We start from the raw sequence: 9,063 nt of genomic DNA on the forward strand, positions 1-9,063 counted from the left end.
CAACGAACCGAAGCGCCGCCTGGTGGCATTTTCCACAGGCCGGCGCCACCGCAGCCGCCTTGGGTCCGCACAGCCCCCTGCCGGCCGCAGCTCTTGCTGTTTCGCCGAGCCGACAAGCCTCCGCGGACAAGGGAGGGAGCCGCGGCGCGAGTCGGAGGCCGGGCGGGGGTGTGCGCAGACTCTTTCCTCTGGGGGCTGCGCGCATGCGCACCAGCGGGGCGGGACCCGCGGCCGCTGCGTGGGGGCGGGACCCGCGGCCACTGCGAGGGGGCCGGCCCCGCCCAGGGGCGCTGGTCCGGCTCAGCCAATCGCGAGCGCCGGGTACCTCTTGGCGCGGGCCATTTGAATGGTTCGCGGCCGCCCGAGGTGGCGGCAGGTGGGCACGCCGCTGCCCTTTTGGGAGCTTCTCTGAGATCGGGAGGGGAACCCGCCCCTCGTCCTTTCGCCGGAGCCCCACCCTCCCCAGGCCGCGGGACTGGCGAAAAAAAAAAACAGCTGGGAAAGTAAAACAACACTGACTTCAGGATAACGGTTACCTCTTTGGATGCAAAGAAGGGAATGGGAAAAAGGAAAGGTGAAAAAGAAACTTCAAGCATTTGTATACGATCTGACTTCTGAAAAGAAAGATTTTTAAATGCTAACGTTTTGCCACAATGCGTCAATGTTTTAAAGAAATAAAATGTTAATATGTAATTTTATTACATAAGAACCCAAAATATAGCCATGCATATGCACACAGATATGCATATTTTATATTTAAACATAAAAAACATGATTCAATGAATAAAATGATAGAGATTTTCTTTATCATTGAGCTTTATTCTTTTCCTGAACTTAAGGTTATTTCAGGTACTTCAGGGCTCCAGAGCTTGCCAGGAGACGCACATGTCCAAGAAGGCCAGTCCCCAGCAGGGAAGCAGGATGGAGCCCCAGGTGCAGGTAGGTCACGGCACGATGGGGGTACTGGGGATGGTCGAAGGCAGGCAGGGAGGCTCGGGGTCAGGCAACGGGGAGGGAAGCACCGGGGTGTATGTGGGGCACAGGTAGGCCAAGGCAGGATGGAGTGAGGGGCGCTGTGTGGGACCCAAGTAGGAAGGGAGGGGAGGGGTGCTTCAGGAGCCAGGGTCGGGCTATCCCCTCCCCCCACCTCCTGCCACCTCCCAAAGCAGCAGCTGAGTCCCTCCTGAGCTCCCTGTGGGACAGGCCCAGCTTTGGCATCTGCGTCCTTGCCCCAACTTGCTACACGGCTCCCCTCATCTGGAGCCCCCGGCCCGCTTATCTTTCCCACCACAGACCGAATGCATCTTTGGACATGTGGCTGGCTCTGGGATGAAATGTTTCCAGGGCACTTCATTGGCACTCTTAACTCGTGTCATAACACACTGAATTGTTTTATAAGTACGTTTAGAAATAGCTTATTCACAAGAATATCAAACTTCCTCATTCTTGGTCAACATTGACAGATTGTCATTTATCTTAGCATGTTATACATACTCCAGTTAAGTATTTTTCCCCCTTTGTCTGTGATCGTCTACAGATAACACTGGTCTGCTATTAGCTTAGAGTCCATCTCTGCCTTTGCTCTTTCATTTTTCCTGAACTTCCCGTGTGGGATAATTTCTCATATTGCTTTCCCTGATCCTAACTTACTTATTATAATTAAGCGGGGTGTAGGAATAGGAATATAGTATAGTTATGAATGTACAATAACATATATTCCATTATTCTAAATTGATTTAAATGTACTTAAAAATTATAGTTGAAGATAGAGTGCCTCGTTTGGAAGGGAAGGGGGTCTACACAATATTTGCTTTTATAAAGGGGGTATTGGGTCTGAAATGATAGCTATGGCCATAAGTTAGCAACGTTTGCTAGGAACTGGGTTGATGTTAACTCTGCTAGTTCTGATCCATAGATCACAGTCCTTTGTAGATCTATGTTCTATTGTAGACTTTGTGTGTTAGGTGCAGCATTCATCACATTTTATGTACCGCATTATACATACGATATTCAGTAGCTTACCCTTGTAAATGAAAAGATAAAAGGACTATAGATGAGTAGATTCTTAGTGAGTTGTTCCCCGCCCTCTCCCATTCCCACTAATTTGCTTAGAGATAGCCAATAGAGACGATTCTTTAAACATGTGGATGAGGATAGAAACTCAATCCTTAACCATTACACAGTTTCAGGACTGACTTTAAATTAAATTTTAGGCTATCATTAGCAGTGTACCGCTATTCTCAGGTTTCTTTTATAGTCTCTTGTTTCGATGACCTTTTCGTACTTCGGTCTTTGCTTAATTTCATTCAGAGCTAGAAAACATGGTAATTTTTAACAACTCCTTGGTAATTCTGCAAATAAAAAGGAAGTTTTAAAAAGGCAGATTTAAAAAGAAAAGAATTGATTTGATTCCAAAGCTGGTATTAACGTATTTTAATGCAGAGGAAAGATAAGGAGCAAGATGAATCTTAAGGTTATAAGAGGCCCATCAAATTGACCTACATGAGCTCACAGAAGTTACACGTTTCCTAAGGCCAAGGAACTGTTTCATGACCTTGAAGGGTATATTAGTATTTCTTCTTAAGTCATTACATTTTCAAACATTGGAACAGCTCAGATTTGGTTCACTGCACAAACCAATCACTTAGAATGTTAAAGAGCATGACTTTGGTCTCCTGGAGACAGCTCTTCTGTGATTGAGCTCTCCTTTGCACGGCCTGTCTACCTTCCCTGTTAATTTTTTTTTCTTTCTTTTTTTTTTTTTTCTTTGTTTGTTTTTTCCCCTTGTCAGCCTACATTGTGAATGCAACTGATAGAACAAACACCAACACCTAACACTGGAAATTCTCTCCTCTGGACTCATTTGAAACACATGCTGAGGTTCTCAATCGGCAAGTTTTATAAAATGTCAGAACGTTTTAGAGTTGGGAGTGATTGTTGGACTCATTATAATCACACAGGGAGCTTAAGAAAATACTAATGCCTCAGCCCCACCTTCAGAAATTCTGAATTAACTTGTCTGGGCAAGGCTGCAGGCCCCTATGTTTTTAAAACGTTTTCCAAGCAATTTGAATGTCCAGCCAATTGGAGAACCACTGGGCTAGTCCCATTCGATCAGATAAAAACAGAAATTCATATAGGATTTGACATAGCAAAGGGCACAAAACTAGACATCAGAATAGCTGAGACTAAACACTGACGGCGCCGGCACTCCCAGCCCCGCAGACGCCCGCGCCGCCTCCCTCCGCCGAGGGGACCCGGGGTGGCAGCCGCCACAACCCCCGTCCTTCCCGCGCGCCGCCGCCGCCCCCGCCGCCGCCGTCGCCGCCGCCCACACTCACCTCAGGGGCGCAACCGGCACAGCCGGCCGTCGGCCTCGTTCCCGCCGAAGCGTCTCGGTGCGGTACTCCCTGCGCGGGCCGGTTCTTCCCCGGCGGCGGCAGGGGGTTCAGGGGTGGGGGGGCGGCGAACGGCCGTCACTTGAGCAACGAACCGAAGCGCCGCCTGGTGGCATTTTCCACAGGCCGGCGCCACCGCAGCCGCCTTGGGTCCGCACAGCCCCTGCCGGCCGCAGCTCTTGCTGTCTCGCCGAGCCGACAAGCCTCCGCGGACAGGGGAGGGAGCCACGGCGCGAGTCGGAGGCCGGCCGGGGGTGTGCGCAGACTCTGTCCTCTGGGGACTGCGCGCATGCGCACCAGCGGGGCGGGACTCGCGGCCGCTGCGTGGGGGCGGGACCCGCGGCCGCTTCGTGGGGGCCGGCCCCGCCCAGGGGCACTGGTCCGGCTCAGCCAATCGCGAGCGCCGGGTACCTCTTGGCGCGGGCCATTTGAATGGTTCGCGGCCGCCTGAGGTGGCGGCAGGTGGGCACGCCGCTGCCCTTTTGGGAGCTTCTCTGAGATCGGGGGTGGGGGAACCCGCCCCTCATCCTTTCGCCGGAGCCCCACCCTCCCCAGGCCTCGGGACTGGCAAATAAAACAAAAACAAAACAAAAAAAAAACCCAGCTGGCAAATTAAAACAACACTGACTTCAGGATAACGGTTACGTCTTTGGATGGAAAGAAGGGAATGGGATAAAGGAAAGGAGAAAAAGAAACTTCAAGCATTTGTATATGATTTGATTTCTTAAAAGAAAGATTTTTAAATGCTAACATTTTGCCACAATGCTTCAATGTTTTGAAGAAATAAAATGTTAATATGTAATTTTATTACATAAAAACCCAAAATTTAGTCATGCATATGCACACAGATATGCATATTTTATATGTAAACATAAAAAACATGATTCAATGAATAAAATGATAGAGATTTTCTTTATCATTGAGCTTTATTCTTTTCCTGAACTTACGGTTATTTCAGGTACTTCAGGGCTCCAGAGCTTGCCAGGAGACGCACATGTCCAAGAAGGCCAGTCCCCAGCAGGGAAGCAGGATGGAGCCCCAGGTGCAGGTAGGTCATGGCAGGATGGGGGTACTGGGGATGGTCGAAGGCAGGCAGGGAGGCTCGGGGTCAGGCAACGGGGAGGGAAGCACCGGGGTGTATGTGGGGCACAGGTAGGCCAAGGCAGGATGCAGTGAGGGGCGCTGTGTGGGACCCAAGTAGGAAGGGAGGGGAGGGGTGCTTCAGGAGCCAGGGTCGGGCTATCCCCTCCCCCCACCTCCTGCCACCTCCCAAAGCAGCAGCTGAGTCCCTCCTGAGCTCCCTGTGGGACAGGCCCAGCTTTGGCATCTGCGTCCTTGCCCCAACTTGCTACACGGCTCCCCTCATCTGGAGCCCCCGGCCCGCTTATCTTTCCCACCACAGACCGAATGCATCTTTGGACATGTGGCTGGCTCTGGGATGAAATGTTTCCAGGGCACTTCATTGGCACTCTTAACTCGTGTCATAACACACTGAATTGTTTTATAAGTACGTTTAGAAATAGCTTATTCACAAGAATATCAAACTTCCTCATTCTTGGTCAACATTGACAGATTGTCATTTATCTTAGCATGTTATACATACTCCAGTTAAGTATTTTTCCCCCTTTGTCTGTGATCATCTACAGATAACACTGGTCTGCTATTAGCTTAGAGTCCATCTCTGCCTTTGCTCTTTCATTTTTCCTGAACTTCCCGTGTGGGATAATTTCTCATATTGCTTTCCCTGATCCTAACTTACTTATTATAATTAAGCGGGGTGTAGGAATAGGAATATAGTATAGTTATGAATGTACAATAACATATATTCCATTATTCTAAATTGATTTAAATGTACTTAAAAATTATAGTTGAAGATAGAGTGCCTCGTTTGGAAGGGAAGGGGGTCTACACAATATTTGCTTTTATAAAGGGGGTATTGGGTCTGAAATGATAGCTATGGCCATAAGTTAGCAACGTTTGCTAGGAACTGGGTTGATGTTAACTCTGCTAGTTCTGATCCATAGATCACAGTCCTTTGTAGATCTATGTTCTATTGTAGACTTTGTGTGTTAGGTGCAGCATTCATCACATTTTATGTACCGCATTATACATATGATATTCAGTAGCTTACCCATGTAAATGAAAAGATAAAAGGACTATAGATGAGTAGATTCTTAGTGAGTTGTTCCCCGCCCTCTCCCATTCCCACTAATTTGCTTAGAGATAGCCAATAGAGACGATTCTTTAAACATGTGGATGAGGATAGAAACTCAATCCTTAACCATTACACAGTTTCAGGACTGACTTTAAATTAAATTTTAGGCTATCATTAGCAGTGTACCGCTATTCTCAGGTTTCTTTTATAGTCTCTTGTTTCGATGACCTTTTCGTACTTCGGTCTTTGCTTAATTTCATTCAGAGGTAGAAAATACGGTAATTTTTAACAACTCCTTGGTAATTCTGCAAATACAAAGGAAGTTTTAAAAAGGCAGATTTAAAAAGAAAAGAATTGATTTGATTCCAAAGCTGGTATTAACATATTTTAAGGCAGAGGAAAGATAAGGAGCAAGATGAATCTTAAGGTTATAAGAGGCCCATCAAATTGACCTACATGAGCTCACAGAAGTTACACGTTTCCTAAGGCCAAGGAACTGTTTCATGACCTTGAAGGGTATATTAGTATTTCTATTCAAGTCATTACATTTTCAAACATTGGAACTGCTCAGATTTGGTTCACTGCACAAACCAATCACTTAGAATGTTAAAGAGCATGACTTTGGTCTCCTGGAGACAGCTCTTCTGTGATTGAGCTCTTCTTTGCACGGCCTGTCTACCTTCCCTTTGAATTTTTTTTTCTTGTTGTTGTTTTTTTTTTTCCCCCTTGTCAGCCTACATTGTGAATGCAACTGATAGAACAAACACCAACACCTAACACTGGAAACTCTCTCCTCTGAACTCATTTGAAACACATGCTGAGGTTCTCAATCGGCAAGTTTTATAAAGTGTCAGAAAGTTTTATTAGAGTTGGGAGTGATTGTTGGACTCATAATAATCACACAGGGAGCTTAAGAAAATACTAATGCCTCAGCCCCACCTTCAGAAATTCTGAATTAACTTGTCTGGGCAAGGCTGCAGGCCCCTATGTTTTTAAAAAGTTTTCCAAGCAATTTGAATGTCCAGCCAATTGGAGAACCACTGGGCTAGTCCCATGCGATCAGATAAAAACAGAAATTCATATAGGATTGGACATAGCAAAGGGCACAAAACTAGACATCAGAATAGCTGAGACTAAACACTGACGGCGCCGGCCCTCCCCGCCCCGCAGAGGCCCGCGCGGCCTCCCTCCGCCGCGGGGACCCGGGGTGGCAGCCGCCGCAACCCCCGTACTTCCCGCGCCCCGCGCCCTGCCGCCGCCGCCGCCGCCGCAGCCGCAACCCGCACTCACCTCAGGGGCGCAACCGGCACAGCCGGCCGTCGGCCTCGTTCCCGCCGAAGCGTCTCGGTGTGGTACTCACTGCGCGGGCCGGTTCTTCCCCGGCGGTCGCAGGGGGTTCAGGGATGGGGGGGCGGGGAACGGCCGTCACACGTGCAACGAACCGAAGCGCCGCCTGGTGGCATTTTCCACAGGCCGGCGCCACCGCAGCCGCCTTGGGTCCGCACAGCCCCCTGCCGGCCGCAGCTCTTGCTGTTTCGCCGAGCCGACAAGCCTCCGCGGACAAGGGAGGGAGCCGCGGCGCGAGTCGGAGGCCGGGCGGGGGTGTGCGCAGACTCTTTCCTCTGGGGGCTGCGCGCATGCGCACCAGCGGGGCGGGACCCGCAGCCGCTGCGTGGGGGCGGGACCCGCGGCCACTGCGAGGGGGCCGGCCCCGCCCAGGGGCGCTGGTCCGGCTCAGCCAATCGCGAGCGCCGGGTACCTCTTGGCGCGGGCCATTTGAATGGTTCGCGGCCGCCTGAGGTGGCGGCAGGTGGGCACGCAGCTGCCCTTTTGGGAGCTTCTCTGAGATCGGGAGGGGAACCCGCCCCTCGTCCTTTCGCCGGAGCCCCACCCTCCCCAGGCCGCGGGACTGGCGAAAAAAAAAAACAGCTGGGAAAGTAAAACAACACTGACTTCAGGATAACGGTTACCTCTTTGGATGCAAAGAAGGGAATGGGATAAAGGAAAGGTGAAAAAGAAACTTCAAGCATTTGTATACGATCTGACTTCTGAAAAGAAAGATTTTTAAATGCTAACGTTTTGCCACAATGCGTCAATGTTTTAAAGAAATAAAATGTTAATATGTAATTTTATTACATAAGAACCCAAAATATAGCCATGCATATGCACACAGATATGCATATTTTATATTTAAACATAAAAAACATGATTCAATGAATAAAATGATAGAGATTTTCTTTATCATTGAGCTTTATTCTTTTCCTGAACTTAAGGTTATTTCAGGTACTTCAGGGCTCCAGAGCTTGCCAGGAGACGCACATGTCCAAGAAGGCCAGTCCCCAGCAGGGAAGCAGGATGGAGCCCCAGGTGCAGGTAGGTCACGGCACGATGGGGGTACTGGGGATGGTCGAAGGCAGGCAGGGAGGCTCGGGGTCAGGCAACGGGGAGGGAAGCACCGGGGTGTATGTGGGGCACAGGTAGGCCAAGGCAGGATGGAGTGAGGGGCGCTGTGTGGGACCCAAGTAGGAAGGGAGGGGAGGGGTGCTTCAGGAGCCAGGGTCGGGCTATCCCCTCCCCCCACCTCCTGCCACCTCCCAAAGCAGCAGCTGAGTCCCTCCTGAGCTCCCTGTGGGACAGGCCCAGCTTTGGCATCTGCGTCCTTGCCCCAACTTGCTACACGGCTCCCCTCATCTGGAGCCCCCGGCCCGCTTATCTTTCCCACCACAGACCGAATGCATCTTTGGACATGTGGCTGGCTCTGGGATGAAATGTTTCCAGGGCACTTCATTGGCACTCTTAACTCGTGTCATAACACACTGAATTGTTTTATAAGTACGTTTAGAAATAGCTTATTCACAAGAATATCAAACTTCCTCATTCTTGGTCAACATTGACAGATTGTCATTTATCTTAGCATGTTATACATACTCCAGTTAAGTATTTTTCCCCCTTTGTCTGTGATCGTCTACAGATAACACTGGTCTGCTATTAGCTTAGAGTCCATCTCTGCCTTTGCTCTTTCATTTTTCCTGAACTTCCCGTGTGGGATAATTTCTCATATTGCTTTCCCTGATCCTAACTTACTTATTATAATTAAGCGGGGTGTAGGAATAGGAATATAGTATAGTTATGAATGTACAATAACATATATTCCATTATTCTAAATTGATTTAAATGTACTTAAAAATTATAGTTGAAGATAGAGTGCCTCGTTTGGAAGGGAAGGGGGTCTACACAATATTTGCTTTTATAAAGGGGGTATTGGGTCTGAAATGATAGCTATGGCCATAAGTTAGCAACGTTTGCTAGGAACTGGGTTGATGTTAACTCTGCTAGTTCTGATCCATAGATCACAGTCCTTTGTAGATCTATGTTCTATTGTAGACTTTGTGTGTTAGGTGCAGCATTCATCACATTTTATGTACCGCATTATACATACGATATTCAGTAGCTTACCCTTGTAAATGAAAAGATAAAAGGACTATAGATGAGTAGATTCTTAGTGAGTTG

The sequence above is a fragment of the Camelus bactrianus genome, unplaced genomic scaffold (assembly GCF_048773025.1).
Source record: "Camelus bactrianus isolate YW-2024 breed Bactrian camel unplaced genomic scaffold, ASM4877302v1 HiC_scaffold_21, whole genome shotgun sequence".
Taxonomy (NCBI): Eukaryota; Metazoa; Chordata; class Mammalia; order Artiodactyla; family Camelidae; genus Camelus; species Camelus bactrianus.